The sequence below is a fragment of the Carassius carassius genome, chromosome 28, assembly GCF_963082965.1.
Source record: "Carassius carassius chromosome 28, fCarCar2.1, whole genome shotgun sequence".
NCBI lineage: Eukaryota > Metazoa > Chordata > Actinopteri > Cypriniformes > Cyprinidae > Carassius > Carassius carassius.
The window spans coordinates 3,767,006-3,786,734 of record NC_081782.1 but is presented as its reverse complement, the minus strand read 5'-3'; the positions used below and the strand labels follow the sequence as shown (position 1 = coordinate 3,786,734).

Sequence of the window (19,729 nt, the reverse complement as noted above, 5' to 3'; positions counted from 1 at the left end):
TATATAAAAATATCAGATTTAATGATCAAGTTTTCATCAAATAATTTAAAAATGCTGTGTGTGTGTGTGTGTGTGTGTGTATATATATATGTATATATATATATCCTACTAATTTTATTGTCTTGCCAGAAAAAGGAAGGGAACATAATAGACTCCACTTGCAGAACATGCAGGAGATTCCACTTTAGCAAGCAAAATTAAAAAATAAAAATAGGAAAAAAGAAATATAAATTTCGGCCATCTGTCCATTTTAAAAGATAATTTAGATATACTTTCATATATAAAATACAATCAGAATCAGAATGAGCTTTATTGGCAAGTAGCCTATGTTTACACTAACAAGGAATGATGACAGGAGCTTCCAGTGCAGAAGAAAGTACAGACATAGTACAAACATACATTATAGTGCAGACATGCATACTGTAGGAATTACACAGTATAGATTAAATATAACACTATAAGAAAAACAGAAAAATTAAATAATGAAATATAATACATGAATAGGAATATAGAGAAAATAAAACTGTTTTATTGAATGTACAGATATGTTATTTACAAGCGTATATTTTATGTAATTTACAAGTTAAATTGTCAGATTCCAAAATGGACAATGTTTAGTTATGAAAGTTTTACTTGTCTTAATTAAAAAAAAACAGGTAAAAAATAATAGGTAAATAATATAATATTATAGATTTCCTGACTTCTTTTCGGTAGTCAGGCTCTTGATGCTCTCTAATTTAAAACATGTCACCTTACACTAAATGTATCCTGAAAGTATAATGTAAACTGAATGTATTATACTTAAATCAAATTCTTTCTCCCATAATTGAAGTTGTCTATAGTGTACAATACATATCCTATATATATATATATATATATATATATATAGTTTCTATGGCTTGGTAATTGAAATGTGTTTTACCTTTGTCACTTAAAGGGATAGTTCACACCAAAATTTTAATTCAAAAGAACAGACCAACAACGTCTTGAGTCTCCTGATTGTGTGACTATGTGTCTCTGTATCAGTTCCTTATTCACTATCAGCTGATTCACAGGAAACGGGACTGATGTCTAAATACTACTGATAGTCCTATAGTAAAACACACAGACAGTCACATATGAGACATTACTGCGGTCACATCACATCAGCAGATCCATTTCAGAATAAAAATGAAAAACTGATCATAGATTAATATCAGTAAATGATCAACAACTGTTTTCACACATAGACACTTTAAGAGATACAAATATTCATATATTTATAAATCATCACAGAATTAAACTCTTATTAAACAAAGTTTAAGGTACAGAGACTGAAGTGGAGCTGAAATATTATTTTATATTTTCATTACACACGTATGAGGTCTGTAACTAAACTTTAAGTAAATACTCACGAATGATACTTTAGTTTCTCCAGTTTACAATGTGGATCATCTTTCATATCCAAGAGAGACTTCACATCAGATTTTGATAGTATATTCAAAGACAGATCCAGTTCTCTCAGGTGTGAGGGGTTTGATCTCAGAGCTGAAATCAGAGCAGGACAACCTTCACCTGTTAGATCACAATCTCTTAACCTGTAGACAACAATGACATAATGTGAATTGTAGTTAGGGTGTCTGTAGTTTGTTATTAACTCTGGTCTCAGAGCAGGAGAGGAGATATAACAACATATAATACATTGCTACATGCTGCTGCTGATAGAATGAGATTTATATGCATGCTGATGCTCAGTGGTGCTGTTTGAAACTGTCATGTGCTTCCAGAAACTGAACATACACACAAAGTTGAATGTAAGATACTATTTCATAATGATATAAGATGGATTTTTTATTTTTATTTTTGCTGTAACTTCTACTAAACACCTAGGATATTTGCTTTACATGGACCCACATTTCCCATTAAAATGTTATTTATTAACTCTTGTCTTTAAACACCAAGTTCATGATTTTCCATTTGGCAGTTTCTGAACTGATTAGAAATGTAAGTTTGGAGTTTGTATACCACTTTGATCAACTTTCCTTTCCTTAAATCATGTTTTGCTCAGGATATAAGAGGAACAGTAAACCGCTGATGAAGGACTGAAACTCTTCTGTGCTGATTCTTACAGATACGTCTTTCTATACAGTATGTTGATTTTGCTAGTTTTAAGAGTGTCACTTAACCATCTTGTATTGTTCATTTATTGTTCTAAAAAATATTTGCATCTCAATTATGGGCCAATTATTTGCATATAAAATAAATAAATTAAAAATAAAATACATTTTATAAAAAATAAAAAAATAAAATAAGACACATTTTATAAAATATTTTATTTAATACACCATTTAAGTTAAAAATGCACCACTGTTGCGTTTCCATGACCTTCAAATTGCAAATACACAAATGGAAACCCGTCAATTGTGCAAAAACTCCCATAGATATATCGCAAAAATATATGTAAAAAGTCATATATTTATTCTTCAATGTACTATAACCTCCTAGAAACAATTCATAAGTGGCTGCTCTCCAGTATAAGGGGCTTTCCCTGTCATCAAAGGGTTAGTTCACCTAAAAATGAAAATTAGCCCATAAATGATTCACCTTGAAGTCATCCTAGGCGTATATGAATTTCTAATCCAGTCAGAATTATTTTAAAAAAATGTTTTTGATCTTTCAAGCTGTTTGATGCAACTAAGCGGCTGTTGCACTGCATCGGTTCATGAGAAGTCAATAAAAGTTCATAATAAAAAGCACAATCAATTAAAAATGGCTTCCTGAACAAAGCCTCCTATAGCGTAATCGATGCATTTTTGTAAGAAAAATATCCATATTAAAAACGTAATAATCACTTTAATCTAGTTTGCAGAAAATCCTTTACGTGTTAAGGTATTCAGAACAGAGCAACAATAAAAATCAGAAAAAGCAGCTACAGTATATTATTATAGGACAAAGTTTTACATAGCCTATATATGACATTATAATTTATGTTTTATTTTTTTATTGTAAGGAATTATAAAATAAAATGCAAATTATAATCAGGCTTGTTTTAGCCTTTTCCTTATTTTTATATTTTAGATATCCATCAATTATGGTAATGAAAGAAATGACTCGCCAGAGTCAGAGAGGCTTAGGAAGTAACTGAAGCTCCAGTAAATGACTGGTGGCTCAAACAGGAGCAGCAGGTCGTGTGATGTGATGGAGATGTCATAAGTGCCGTATATACTGAGATTTATTGTTAACTGAACATTTATTTTGTAATGCTAATTTTAGTCCTAAAATTGACATTAAAGGACACATTTACTTAGGACAATATGAATGTCAGAGTGATGATCTTACCACAGTATCTCTATTTTACACTGAGGATTCGCCAGTACAGCAGCGAGAAGCCTCACATCAAACTTTCCTAGTTTATTTCCAGACAGATCCAGTTGTCTCAGGTGTTCAGGGTTTGATCTAAGAGCTGAAATCAGAGCAGCACAACCTTCATCTGTGAGAAAATTAGGGCCTGTATATCTGATGTGAAAGCTTGGTTATCTCTAAATTTTCTTAATTTTAATGAAAATAAAACCGAAATGATGTTTGGCTCATCAAATACTCTTACTCAAATAACCCTAGGTAATGTAACACTGTCTGCAAAGACTTGTGTAAAGAACTTGGGTGTTGTGTTTGATGATGGTTTGAAATTTGACAAGCAGATAAGCTCAGTGGTTAAATCCTGCTTTTTCCAGCTCCGTCTTTTAGCCAGAGTATAAACAATTATATATTTTAATAACTTTGAAAGACTAATTCATGCATTTCTGACATCGAGACTTGACTATTGCAACTCATTGTATTATGGGATCAGCCAATCAGCTTTATCCCGGTTGCAGATAGTACAAAATGCGGCGGCGAGACTTCTAACAGGTACTAAAAAACGGGACCATATTACTCCAGTATTACGTCACTTGCACTGGTTACCTGTACGATACCGTGTGGATTTTAAAATTCTTCTGTTGGTTTTTAAATCTTTAAATGGTGTGGCCCCTACTTATCTTTCGGATCTACTGGTAGAACATCGTCCAGCTATGTGTCTCCGGTCGTCAAACCAGAGATTATTGTGTATACCGAAATCAAAGCTGAAAAGCAGGGGTGATCGTGCATTTTCAGTGGCCGCTCCAAGACTGTGGAATGCTTTACCTTTTAGTATTAGATTTGCTCCATCCTTGTCTGTTTTTAAATCTAGGCTAAAAACCTATCTTTTTGATTTAGCATATGGCTAAAGATGAAATGTACTGTTTTTGTATTGTTTTTATATTTGTATTTTGTATTGATGTAAAGCACACTGGTCAACTGGTGTTGTGTTTAGTAGTGCTATAGAAATAAAATTGACATTGACATTGACATTGAACTGAGATCTAAAATGCCACAGAGCACAATACATGATCATACTGTACAGTTCACCCTTGTTTTAAACATTGCCTTTAATTAAAACGAAATATTTTTAATTTACGAAACAGACATTTGACAAAAAATATATTGAAATAAATGTTACAATACATGATCATAAAAAAACCTAAAGTTTCTCAGATCAGATTAGATTAGTTAAACACTGAATCCATTATTACAGAGAAATTACTAATTTAAAGACCATATCAGTATGATTGATAGATTACTGGACTAAAATGCCACAGTTCCCAAAACATGATCATAAAAGAACAAAAGTCTCATTCAAGCATGATAAATAATATATATGAAATGCAATATTTTTTTGTCAAATTCAATTCAATTCAAGTTTGTTTGTTTAGCGCTTTTTACAATACAAATCGTTACAAAGCAACTTTACAGAAAATTATGTTTCTATTATGTTTCAAATGTCTGTCTCATGTGAAATCTTTAACTAATCTTTTCATGTGAAAGTTTTAATTAATTAAACTGTTTAAAACAAGGGTGAACTGTACAGTTATTTTAATCAAATGAAAACAAAACAAAAAAGTCTAGTACTAAAGGGATTAAAAATGAAAATTGCTAAATTTACCACTGAAAAATAAAACTTTACATGAGAGGGTCTGTGCTGCTGCACCATTACCATAATAACACTGATCTTGTGATGAGTTCTGAATATTAACACCTACATCCTATATATTATTTCAGGACTTCATGAACAGATTGCGGAATCAGATCCCCACTGATGTAACTTAAAACACTCATGCCCAAAAAAAAAAAAAATCAGATTATCCCAATCTTTCTCCTAAATCTTCTTGTATATTATGAGACTTGTGTAAGAAATGACACAAAACATCTGTTTTTTGTTTCTAAGTCATGTGATTTTGCTCTTTTTTTGGTAGCTTTATTTACTATATGAGATTTTTAAATGAGTCACTGTAAGGAGAGAATAAAACACAAACTAGACATTTGATTTTCATTTAGTTATTTGTGCACCGCATATTTGAACATTTTTAACATATTTGAACATCCTTAGTAGACTGTAAGGAACTATTTCTACTATATCTGTCTTCATGTGACTCACAGCTGACGAGTCAGAGGACTCTTTCTCAACCGAGGCAGCACTAAGTTGTTTCTTGTATCAGACATTCATTCTCATTGTTGCTGATATTTTGAAAATCATTTCCTCTACACCAAAATATTTCCACTTTTCTCTTTTCCCACTAACCCTTTTTATTTTCAGTATTTCAAAGTCTAATTTCTTAAAACTCTTTATTGTTATAATGCACTCAAAAACCGCATTCACTATTTTTATCTTTAAGAACACAAATGCACTGTTCTCACTTCTGATTGTGTTGAGCTTGAGTCGATTTAAAGTCAAGAGATTGAAATGCTGATTGTGAATACTATTGCATTACAAAACAGTATGTTATAACATTCTCTGTATATGATTACATATTTCATGCCTTATTGGGACCTTTCTTGTCACCATGCCAAAAATTCCACCCCAGTTCCTGCTTCTAATAAACCAAACCATATTGATCCTGCTGATGAGTAAAGGTGTCAGTGAAGGTGCAGGAAGGGGGTCATGGTTTTGAGAGTTGAAACAAAGTAAGCTGCACATGGTTGCTGTGCAGCCCATCTGATCAATGTGAGAATACCACATCCAATTCAATTTTAGATCCAGTTGTCTCAGGTGTTCAGGGTGTGATCTCAGAGCTGAAGTCAGAGCAGCACAACCTTCATCTGTGAGACCACAATCATTCAACCTGTAGAGAACAATGACACACTCTTCACTCTCTCAGATTAGATCAGATTAGTTAAATAAATTATTAAAGGGGTCATATGACGTTGCTAAAAAGAAAATTATTTTGTTTATTTGGTGTAATTATCACATGTGTACTATGGCGAGGAACGAGGAGACAAAGCGTACACTCATAACAATAGTCTTTTTTAAACCAAAAATCCAGAAGATGACACTTAATGACACGGGAACACAAGAAACAATTGGGTTGATGTTTAATCTCTGACAAAGACAGATAGCACATGCTGTGTTCAAAATGCCATACTATCATACTACTCTTACTGTTTCTACAGTATCCAGTATGTATGCTGTGCATAGTGTGCAAATGTTCTGTATGCATCAAATACCCGGATGACCTACTATATTTACCAGAATCTGCTAACTATAACTCAAGCACACTGAAATCAGTACTGAAGCTGTGTTCTGAATGGCATACTACCACACAACTCCTACTATATTACAGTATGCTGCGTGTATAATGTGAATAGTAAGAGAATGTTCTGTATGCATGGAATGCCCGGATTACCTGCTACATTTGCTGAAATTTGATATATCTGAAGACACTACATGGGATACTGTTTCCCAGAACACAACACTATTTATGTAAGTTTTCATCTTCAAACACGTGAGTGAACTGGAGGCGGGGAATAGTAATTATAAATGTAATACTTTTATACATACGTTACTATAAACTACAAACTATCGCTGTGTATCTAAAAACAATATCTCCTCTATGGCCCGCCATTTCTGAAACTGATAAATTTTTTACAAAGCTCATCGTCCTGAAAAAGTAAGATGTACGCTGCTTGGCCAGCTATCCAGTGCATTGTGATTGGCCGAATGCCTCAAGCGCATGACGGAAATGTTACGCCCCTCAACATACTGTTACATATCGTGCTGCATAAACATAAAACCATGTCTGCATTTGTGATCGGAGAAACAACAAACAACAAGCACTACTCTACACTGCTCTAAACTCCAGAAGCACCAGACTGTCATTGCAAAGTTAGAATCTCTCAACTATATAGAAACAGACACTGGCATTATAGACTACTGGTTCAGGAAACAGTCCTCATTCTCGAAAGTAATTGCGCTTTCAGAAAAGGAAACATACAGCGTCTCCACAACATGGCGCCAGCAGTAACAGCGAGAATAAAAAATACATCTTCTTTCTTTGCGTGAACATTTGGGTGGCTTTATACAAATCTTCCCACATCGTGACGTAGACATGTGGGGGCATGTTAGAATGAGCCGTTTTAGGCAGGCGTGGATGACTTAACTTTTATAAAGATTTTCTCTTTGGATTTTAAACTTTAGTTTTTGCAACTTTACAGATCTTCTTTATGCACCAAAAGCTTGTAACACTCCTCAGAGAAAGGAAAAATTTAAATCGCATCATAAGAGCCCTTTAAAGAGAGTGTACAAACTTAAAGCACAAATCAATGTTTTATGAATCATTAATCTGAGGTCTAAAATGTCACAGAGCACAAAACATGATCATAAAACTTTTACACTACCAGTAAAAAGTTTTTGAACAGTAAGCACATGGCCTTTTAATGTTTTTTAAAGAATTCTCTTCTGCTCACTAAGCCTGCATTAATTTGATCCAAAGTACAGCAAAAGGAGTAATATTGTGAAATATTTTTACTATTTAAAGTAACTGCTTTCTATTTGAATATATTTTAAAATGTAATTTATTTCCTGTGATCAAAGCTGAATTTTCAGCATCATTACTCTAGTCTTCAGTGTCATATGATCCATCAGAAATAATTTGCTCATTCATAAATCATTTTAATACACTTCTGTTTAAGAAACATTATTATGATTATTATCAATATTTAAAAGTTGAATACTTTAAGAATTTATAGAAATGTATACTTCTATTTAGCAAGTATGCATTATATTGATCAAAACTGATGATAAACACATTTATAATGTTATGTAAAAATTATATTTCAGATAAATGGAGCTAAATTTTCTAAATTTTCTAAATTCGTCAAAGAAACCTTAAAAAAATATACTCAGCTGTTTTCAACATAATAATGTTTTTGAGCAGCAAATCAGAATATTAGAATGATTTCTGAAGGATCATGTTACTGGAGTAATGATGCAAAAAAAAAAAGAGATTTTTCTAAAAAAAAATTCTAAAAAATGTTTTTCTAAAAAACAGGTTTTTCTAAAAAAACATTTTTAGAAATATTAGAATAATTTCTGAAGGATCATGTTACTGGAGTAATGATGCAAAAAAAAAATCATTGCTTTGAAATCACAGGAATAAAGTGATGGAGAAGTGATGAGTGTGATTTTGCACCGTTAAAACAATATTTTAAAAAGAGTCACTGCTGAAAGATAAATGTGATTAAAAATAAGAATTAATCTAGTACATTCTTCTGACTGTGTTGAACTCGAGCCTGTTTAAGATCAAGAGACTGAAATGTTGATTGTTTGTGAAAGTGTGTTACATTATCTGCTTTTCCATAGTCAGGCTAGTGCTAGCCAGTGCTTTAAACGTGCCAGACAGGGCTCACATGACGTCACTTCCTGTTTGTTGCTGCCATGTGTTTTAGCTTTAACTTTGAGCTACGTCAAGTTACTTCTTTATCTTCTATAAGGTGTGAATATATCCCCTATCATATTCTACAACAAACACAAAGCGCTTTTTCAATAGTTTTATTTTGATTTCCAGAGTCCACTATTAGCTTATATCCCATTAGCATCGCCAGCATGGTTGCCGCTAATCTCGCATACATTGCTAATGCTCTATTAACACACATTACCATTATTTTACTCACTGTTACTTGCTTTGAACAGCAGATGTGTGTCTATATTTGAATGCAGGTGAAATATTTAAAATTCATGACATAGAATCTTTACGTCCAAAAGATTTAAACACCATCCTGTTATTGTGGGAACATTTGCATGCCCCTAAACATGATGTGGAATAAAACGAAACCTGATTTTTTGCTTTAAATGTCAATCACATGGCCTTTTGAGTGTTCTTTGACCATTAAAGCATCCAAGGTTCCCATACCTTCTGCTGTCAGTCTGAATTTACAGCAGAAAGAGGCTGAACACTTAAAAATATTTTACATTGTGTTCCATGTCTGAGAGTCTTGATCTTACCGCAGTATCTCCAGTTTACACAAAGGATTCTGTATTACAACAGACAGTGGCATGACTCCTGAATCTCTTAGTTTATTCCCAGTCAGATCCAATTGTCTCAGGTGTTCAGGGTTTGATCTCAGAGCTGAAGTCAGAGCAGCACAACCTTCACCTGTTATACCACACTTACTCAACCTGTAGAGAACAAATGACACACTCTTCACTCTCTCAGATCAGATCAGTTTAACAGTAAATCCATTATTTATAAGAAAGTATAAACCGAAATAAGCACAAATCCATGTTTGATAAATCATTGGACTGAGATCTAAAATGCCATGGAGCACAAAACATCATCATAAAAAAATCAATATTATTAATTTCTGTGTCTGAGACGGAAGTGGATCTCCGCACTCACTGGCACATACACACACACATTTGTTTCTGTGAATTGTGGGGACTTTCCATAGACTTTGATTACTTTTATACTTTTCTGACAAACCAATATTTTTTAACCCTTAACCAAACCTTAAAGGTCCCGTTCTTCGTGATCCCATGTTTTAAACTTCAGTTAGTGTGTAATGTTGTTGTTAGAGTATAAATAATATCTGTAAAATTCTAAAGCTCAAAGTTCAATGCCAAGCAAGATATTTTATTTAACAGAATTTGCCTACAAAATACGACCCGTTTGGACTACAGCCCTCTAGTTCCTGCAGTAATGACGTCACTAGAACAGTTTTTTGACTAACCTCCGCCCACATGAATTCACAAACAGGGGGGCGTGGCCTTGTCGCGCTCCGACAGAAAAGAGGAAGAGCTGCGTTTGTGTTTGTCGCCATGTCGTCGAAACGCTGTTATTTTTATCTCGGAGTCCAATCACCTTTGTTTGGGCTTCCCAGGGACGCTGTACTTGCAGATTAATGGTTACAATTTATGTTTAACTCGGTTCACGAAAATTATAATCCACATGTAAAACTATGTGCAGCACATTTTGCTGAGGACAGCTTTCTCAATCTCAATCAGTTTAATGCCGGATTCGCACAAAGATTATTCCTGAAAGATGGAGAGGTCCCACTTTGTCTGGAGAAGGCGTTGTTTATGGACCACAACCGGTAAGTGTATTTTATTATTTAAGTTGGTGCGTTTAACAGTTTTGTAACTTATTACACAAAGGGCAACGCTGTTTAGCTTTGTTAACTAGATGTTAGGGCTGTGCAAAAAAATCTAATGCGATTTTCATGCGTATCTCGTCAGTAAAAGCGCTCCTGTGATTGATAAGTACATCAGCACATGCTCCTGCCCACTTGCTTCTCAAAACTAGTCCAGTCGCGTTACCAGGAGGGCCGCGTGCACTCAGCTGCTGTCGAATCACAACACAGGAACCGCTGGCACAATCAGAACTCGTTACGTATTTCTGAAGGAGGGACTTTATAGAACAAGGAAGTTATCAGCCCGTTTTTATGACAGTGAAAACAGCGGTATACAGATAGGTGAATTGAGGTGAATTGTGTTTTTTTACACGCGAAACATGAACACATGTTATATTGCACACTGTAAACACAATCAAAGCTTCAAAAAAGCACGAAAAATGGGACCTTTAAACCTACCTCTTACAAAAAAACCTGTTTGCATTGTTACAATTTCAGATAAACGAGAAGGGAACGAGATGCTGCGATGACGTCATTGCTTTGGGATCACCTCCGGTGTGACGAATGTCTGAAGCCCTTTTACCATCACGCCAATTTATTGGCCAATAGCCCTTAGCACCGCCCCGAGCATACGTACGTATGACCATGAATGTGTGCTACACACTATTTCATCAGATTTTACAATATGACGAAGGAAGCGCTATCGAAGGTACGGAAAAGCCAGCATCGCAGCATCTCGTTTCCTATTCAGGGAACCAAGGTTACATATGTAACCGAGATGTTCCCTTTCATAGGTTCACTTCAAAGCTGCAATGACGTCATCACTTTGGGAATGATATACCATGATGCCAGACGTACCTAAGATAGCTGTAAGACCAAGGAAAGAGTCTGCTCAAGTGGAAGAGACCCGGGAGCCAAGAGCCATCCTCACATTCAGACAAGTAGAACTTGATGAAAGTGCTAGTAGAGGACTAACCTGCCACAGCACAGACATTTTCCATCAAAAGCTATTTAAAGAGAGCCTGAGAAGAAACCATTGCTGTCATAAAACGAGCATGCACCTTAGAGGCGAAGTCACACCACGTGCCTCATAGGCTAAAGATATAGTACTATCTGACCCCACATAGCAAGGGAGAAAAAGTCTCCAACCACTTGCTGAAAGCAAACAGTGTCGAAGCAGCCTTAGGATATACTAGGCCCAGGAAGCAGTAAGACTTAACCAACCTTGGGGAAAAGTCCATACAAGAGGAGCTGACAGAGCCTGCAGATCCTCATTCGTCTAATAGAGAATAGACAATTTCAAAGTTATCTGAAAGACTTAAACAGCTCAAATGGATGGCCTGCCAGACCTTCCAACCAAAATAAGTCCAAAAAAGGATCTGTGCTGGGTGGAAAGGCCTAAGCTGTCTCGTCCCTGTATAAATGGGAAACCAAAGGGTGACATCCCTCTAAAACACTTCTATGGGTAATGCTCAGCAGATATGGCAGCCACATAAACCTGTGGCAGGTCCCTACAGGGTAATGGACTGGGTCCAGATTGGGTCCACTTAAGGGCATACAGCGCCATGTACGAGTGGGCCAAAACGGTACAACCAAAAACAGATGTTCACTCTGAACAACCTTAGTCTGAACAGAATCGTTTGGAGCAAACAGGTCAATGGGAAGGCATAAGACTGGTCCTGGGCCATTCTTGGCTAGAGCGTTCACACCCAGATGCGACGGAGGAGACAAGGAAACCAGAGCAGGCAATGCGCATGCTCAAAGCAAACAATCCACTTCCACTCGGCCAAACCTCTGCCTTATGAGACTCACCCACCTGAGGGTGCAATCTCCATTCTCCAGCCTTCAAACTCGGCCTGAAGAGTAAGTCCACTCCTGAGGTGACCCAGGACATGAATGGCTCTGATCGACAGGAACCTAGTCTATTGTCCAAAGAAGAACATGTCTCACCAACCTGACAGGGGGCGAGAGCGTAATCCTCTCTGACCAATGTATGAGACCATAGCCATGTTGTCAGTCCTTGACCTAATGTGACAGCCACTCAATTTGCATTAAAGGCCAGTTCAATGGAATAATAAAGTATTGGAAAGCTTTATTCAAAAAACAAACTTGAGGAACTTGCTGTGTCTCTTGGATATCTCGATGCAGAAGTACGCATTCTTAGACTGATGGTCACAAACCAATCTCTGGTTCAGATAGAGACAGGATGAACATCTGTGTCAGCTTCTTGACATTGCTTATTCCAAGCACAAGGTTAGGTGACACAAATCCAGTCAACCCAAATAAGCTGGATGGTGTAACCATACGACAACCTAATCCTCCCTCATGAGGCCCCGAGACACCTGAGTTGCGGGAAAAACCTCTGAAAGAGGAATGGATACTAAATCAGGCATGCCAGCACCGACCACAGATTGGGGACTTGGATTTCAACATAGGCCCTGCGCCAATGGCTTCAGGGCTATCCTCTCCATCTTCAAAGCTAAAGCGCGGAGAACAGTAAAATCAGTCCGAAACGCAACATGCGGCGGAATAGCTGATAAAGGTAACAAACACATTCATACACAGTTCCAGCTCAATGCAACAGCGGAGCTGAAAAGATTAGAGTAATTAATCATGCAACCACTGCATGGTAGCATGAAGCACCCAATATCTCTAGTGCACAATAACGTATGGTGTAGTACATAATGTGGCCATTCATGTGAAGCGAGTGTTGGTAGCAAAAGCGCTGCATCAATCACATGAAGTAGGCTGACCATGGTGAGCATTAATAACTTGCCATAAAAGATACTCTTACACGTGAACTCATTCACAAAGTAGCTCAGCTCAGTGCAACTCAGTTGGGATAAGAAGAATAATGATTAGGCCAGTTATTCAAATAGTGTTGGTAGCCTGAAGTGCCAAAAACCATGTTGCACAACAAATGTGTGTTGCAAAACTCCACAGATCCAGCTCATAGCACAGAGTCCACTATTTGTTCCAGCTCAAACATCAGTGGAGCTGAAGAATTATTATTAGCTGGACAGTCTAGCGTTGGTAGCATGAAGTGCCAAAAACCAAAGAGCACTGCAAATGTCAGCTGTGGAGTCCGTGATAAAAACAATCACATGAACTAGAGTTGGAAGCATAAGTGCCAAATCAATGTACCTGCATTAATTAATGCAGTGCAGGAGTAGAGACAAGAAAAAACCCTGCTCACTATGCAGCCCGAGTCGCTATGGCATTCATTTTTTTTGTAAACACAGCTTTCCATAGGAATTTACTCAGATGTAAGCTCGTCCACTGATTTGTTCCAGCTGAAGCATCAGCGAAGCTGAAAGAAAAATTAATAGCCGGGTAGACTAATGCTTAGTAGCATGAAGCGCCAAGACCATAATGTATGACAAACATCAGCTGCAGAACTCTTAGAGTCTGCGCCTAGAAGCAGTACACGAAACAACCCACGTGCCTGCATCAGTGCAGCACAGAAGTAGAGAGAGAGAGATAGGAAAACCCATCTGCTTAACTCTCCAACCTGAGCCATTATAACATTAATGTTACAACAGCTTGCCACTTAATGTTTCAGCTCAATACAGCAGCAGAGCTGAAAGAGATATTATATTACTCCGGCAGACCAATGCTCAGTAGCATGAAGCGCCAAGACCATGGTGCACAACATTATATCTGCTGCAGGGACTCCTCAGAGTCCATTTCTAAAAACAGTACACGAACAAGAGTTGGAAGTGTAAGTGCCAAATCAAATGAACGTGTCTGCATCAGTGCAGCGCAGCCGATAACAGAGAGAGAAAAACCCACCAGCTCACTGTTATAGCTTGCTATAAGAATACTCTGAAACACTTGAGCTCTTCCATTTGTTTCAGCTCAATGCAGCAGCAGAGCTGAAGGAAGTATTCAGGCAACTATTATAGGTAGCACAAAGCGCTATAATATGGGGGGTTCCTGTGAAAAAAGATCCTGGTACAAATGTTCCAGGTAATTTAGGTGGAAACGCAGCTATAAATGATCTTACCGCAGTATCTCCAGTTTACAGTCAGGATTCTGTATTACACCAGACAGCAGCATGACTCCTGAATCTCCTAGTTTATTCCCAGACAGATCCAGTTCTCTCAGGTGTTCAGGGTTTGATCTCAGAACTGAAGTCAGAGCAGCACAGCCTTCACCTGTGAGACCACAATCATTCAACCTGTAGAGAACAATGACACACTCTTCACTTACTCAAAACAGATCAGTTTCCATTATTTAAGAAAAAGTACAAACATAAAGCACAAATCATGTTTAATGGATCATTGGATTGATGTCTAAAATGTCACAAAGCATAACATATCAAAAAATTTATAATATTTCTTTGTTGCACAATGAAGTGTCATGATCCCTGCCTGTGTTCAACTCTTATTTTGAAGTATTTTTCTGTTTCCTATTGGGAAATCTATCTTGTGTTTGGAATCTCCCATTTATCACCTGGATGTAATTTTGTTTTGTTTTAATAAAGAGGTCATTGCATTGTTCTGGACAGCCTCATAACAGTAAATTGTTGTTGTGGTTGTTTTAAACAAACTACAATTAAATATTTTATAACTCCTCATTTATTTGTATTTTTAACAACTTATAAACTTGGGCTTTTTATTCATAGGCAACTTCTTCTTCTTACAGTGTTACTGATTATAAAACACTTCATAATACTGACCACATTTTCTTAATGTTTAAACTGTGAAGTGATTGTTCTCAGTAATACTTACTTAACTGATCTGGATTCTTTAATCACAGGCAGCAGCTTATGAAAAACTTTCAGTTTTTTGTTTACACTAGCAAATTTATTAATATCAAACTCATCCAGCTTATTTTCTGATGTCAACAATACAAAAACTACAGCTGACCACTGAGATGAAGAAAGTTTGACTTCCTTTATTTTTCCAGAGTTCAGATACTGTTGTATTTCCTCCACTAGTGAATGATCAACCAGTTCATTGAGACAGTGGAACAGATTGATGGACTTCTCTGGACAGTCAATGGTCATGATCTTCTTCTTGATGTACTCAATTGTTTCCTCTTTGCTGTCAGAGCTGCTTCTTGTCTGTTTCATTAGTCTTTGTAGGAGAATCTGATGAGACTCCAGTGACAGACCCAGAAGGAACCGCAGGAAAATATCTAAATATCCATTTTTACTCTGCAGAGCCTCATTCACTGCACTCTGATGCAACTCGGATAATGAAACATTTTTTGAGGGATTGTGTTGAAACCAGTCCTTAACTTTAGATCGCAAACTCTGTTTGGTGATTTGGTCAAACAAATTTATGTTGTTGTTTGTACAGGAGAGGTGCACATATAGAGCTGCTAGATGTTCCTGAATGCTCAGATGAACATAGCAGAAGATTTTCCCTTGATACAAGCCAAACTCCTCTCTGAAGATCTGAGTGCACAATCCTGAGTACACTGATGCTTCTGTCACATCAATGCCACACTCTCTCAGGTCTTCCTCATAGAAGATCAGGTTGCCTTTCACAAGCTGCTGAAAAGCCACTTTCCCCAGTTTGAGGATCATGTCTTCATCTGTCACGTTCTTCTCATAGTCCTTCTCATGTTTGATGTTGGTCTGAAGGATCAGGAAGTGTGTGTACATCTGAGTGAGAGTCTTGGGAATCTCTCCACTCTCTGCTTGACTCAACATCTTCTCCAGAACAGCGGCTGAGATCCAGCAGAAGACTGGGATGTGACACATGATGTAGAGGCTCCTTGAAGATTTCAGGTGTGAGATGATCCTATCTGCCAGACTCTGATCTCTGATTCTCTTCCTGAAGTATTCCTCCTTCTGTGGCTCACTGAAGCCTCGTACCTCTGTCACTCGATGGACACACTCAGAGGGGATGAGATCAGCTGCTGGTGGTCTGGAGGTGATCCAGATGAGAGCAGAGGGAAGCAGATTCCCCACAATGAGGTTCTTCAGCAGCACGTTCACTGATGCTGATTCCCTTACATCACACAACCTCACATCGCTCTGATGTCCGGGACATCAGATCCAGAGACAGACGACACTCGTCCAGACCATCAAAGATGAACAACACTTTATGTTTGTCACTGGATATTTTAATTTCTTTTGTTTCAGGGAAAAATTTATGAAGAAGATCCGAAAGACTGAGTGTTTTGTCCTTCATCAGATTGATTTCTCTGAAAGGAAGTGGAAATATGAGCTGAACGTCCTGATTCTCTTGTCCTTCAGCCCAGTCCAGGATGAACTTCTGCACAGAGACAGTTTTTCCAATGCCAGCGACTCCTTTTGTCAAAACAGTTCTGATGGGTTTGTCTTGTTCAGGTAAAGCTCTAAAGATGTCACTGCATTTGATCGGTGTGTCCTCTGTTGCTGTTCTCCTGGATTGTGTCTCAATCTGTCTCACCTCGTGTTCATTACTGATCTCTCCACTCTCACTCTCTGTGATGTACAGCTCTGTGTAGATCTCATTCAGGAGTGTTGGGTTTCCCTGCTTTGCTGGTCCCTCATAGAGATGCTCAAATTTCTTCATCAGAATTGATTTAAACATGTTGAGGACTTCATGGCTAGAAAATTTAAATGCCACATTATTGTATAAGTTACTAAGCAAAATGTATTTTTGTATTCTCAATTATAATCAAATCATTTATTTTATACAGAAATGTTATACCTGAGAACAGACTGTGTATCTATACTTGTAAAATGTATTTGATGACCCACAGATTGATCACTCTTAATAGACATACAGCTGGGCTCTGATTCTGAACTCTTCTGATGAAGTGAACTATAACAGAGACGGATTAAAGTAAATAATTTGAATTAATGTCTTCCAAAAACTAAATATTATCATTTACACTATACAACATATGTAAATGGAAGTAAACTGACTGCTTTCACATATGTGTATGTGAGCAACACTATGTTAAAATATAAGATAAAGGTTAAAAATAACTATACACAATTTAGCCTACAACATGAACCACGTTTACTGATATTGTTCTGATAATAAAAAGACCATGTATAATCATATATATATATATATACCTGAGATCAGTCTGAGTACTTTCACTCTTAAAATCTATAACATTATCCATAGACCAGTCACTCTTCATAGACACACAGCTGGGCTCTGCCTCTGATCTTTTCTGATTTAATGAACTATAACAGAAAGAGATTAAAATTAATGATTTGAATTACTGTATTTATTTATTACACTGTTCATACAAAAAAAAGCAAATTTAACAGTACTTTCACAGATGTGTACTGTATATAGGCTAGTGTGTGTAACACTGTATTTGTTAAAATATCAGATAAGGATTAATTATAAAAATTGTACAACAAGAATTTCTCATCTTGTAGAACATTTTACTGAATGTTGATACCATTCTGAGAAAATAAAATGCAATACTATGATCATATTTATAATGTTTTACCTGATAGCAGTCAGTGTATTGCCACTCTTAAAATCTATTACATTATCTATAGACCAGGCACTCCTCAAAGACACACAGCTGGGCTCTGCTTCTGATCTCTTCTGATGAACTGAACTATGAGAGAAAAGGTAATCCTTTATGATGATAATTTTATTATAAGTTCTTTAAACCATTCATCAAACATCTTCAATTATTTCATATAGTGTTTATTCAGAGTACCTGCATCCTGGAAAAAAATCTTCATCGCTGGATGTTTCTGTGTCTTCCATGATGGATCTGAACAGTTGAAACAGTATCTGATCTCACTGACTCTGGATGGAAATTACAAACAAACACAAAAATTAATTCAGATGAACAGATCCTGACAATCGGAGAAACAGAAGTGTCACGTCTCAAGATCCCGTTTTTCTCGTTTACAGAAGTAATCTGTGACTGTGACGTCTCTACTTATCTTGATTCCTTTTTAACTAATCGACTTGCTCCACGTTTTTTTCTATAAGCAGCGACATGTAAATTCACGGCGTCGCTTTTATAAAGGTTTCTATCAAAAATAAATTATTAGTAGTTATATGGAAATAATATGACACTTTAAAGAGCGAAACATCAAAATTAGCTACTTTTACTTTTGATTTCTGATGCGGGCGGCGATGACGTCTAGACTGTGGCCGCATTTCAGGCACATCCAGAGAGTCATCCAGAGCCGTTAAATATGTTTTTCAACGGCTCTGGGCACATCCACACAGCTAGAAAAAAAACACATCCACACAGCTACAAAAAAAAAAAAGTTATGGATTAATAACGTCTACTCCTACCACAACGCTAAACCCACCCTTACAATAATACAGATACATTAAATGTTGTTGTTCAGCATTGATGTGCGCATGCGCAGTAAACCTGACAGGAAAATCTGACGGGTAGGATACAATGTCAGGACACCTGGCTCACAGTCCTCACACAAGCTCCACTGCTCATCCAGACCGGCTTTCTTCAGTAAGCTATGCTCTGTTCCTTTACGGATGTGAGTGCAGAACACCCCTTACAAAGCAGCAGGAGAATCATGCGATTAAAATCACAGTCAGCATCTCATTGGTCAGGGCAGCTGTCATACTATGTGCTGTGTCAGTGCTGCTGTCTGTCTCTCCCACTCTTTTAATCCATTTTGGTTTATAGACACCTGAATGTGGCTTAAAACATATTATTAGAAGATAATAATTAGGGCTGGTAATTTAACGCGTTAATTAGATTAATTAATTATGGAGAAAAATAAAGCTACAATTATTAACGAATTAATGCACTTGCCCAGCCCCAGACATATGTCGATCATCTGCCATTTCATACAATGTCAATTGATGACTAATATTAGGCAGGGCAACAACTTACTGCGTGATGGAGCCTAGGAAATATCCCTAAAATTCAAGACATGGGGCAAAATGCCCCCGTTTGAAATTGTACGTGTCTCATATTTACATCACATAGTTAATAAATATCACATGAGCTGTAGGCTAAGTGCAATATCACACAAACACAAATGTTATACTCATCTTATAGGCTACAACAGTTCATTAAAAAGTTAATATTGTGCTATTGTAGACACAATGTTGTCTGTTTTGCTCAATTTTGCCAACAAAAATATAAAGACCGCTTCAAGTCGAACAAGCCTAATGATTCAATGAACCGTTCATAAAGAACTATTTACTTCACTCCTGAATGAATCAGCCATTTGAACGAATCAAACGAATGAATAAATGAATCGATGACGTAATCATTAAGACATTAGGCTACCACCACCTACTGGCAGTATTAGTTCATTATTTAGAGTATCATTTCATTAAATAAATAATTTAATATTTTCATAGGAATA

The 19,729-nt window shown here is 36.6% G+C and overlaps 1 pseudogene; it reads right to left on the bottom strand.

The window, feature by feature from the left end:
* Window positions 1-352: 352 nt before the first annotated feature.
* Window positions 353-18,550, bottom strand: LOC132107737 (NACHT, LRR and PYD domains-containing protein 12-like; annotated as a pseudogene).
* Window positions 18,551-19,729: the final 1,179 nt, after the last annotated feature.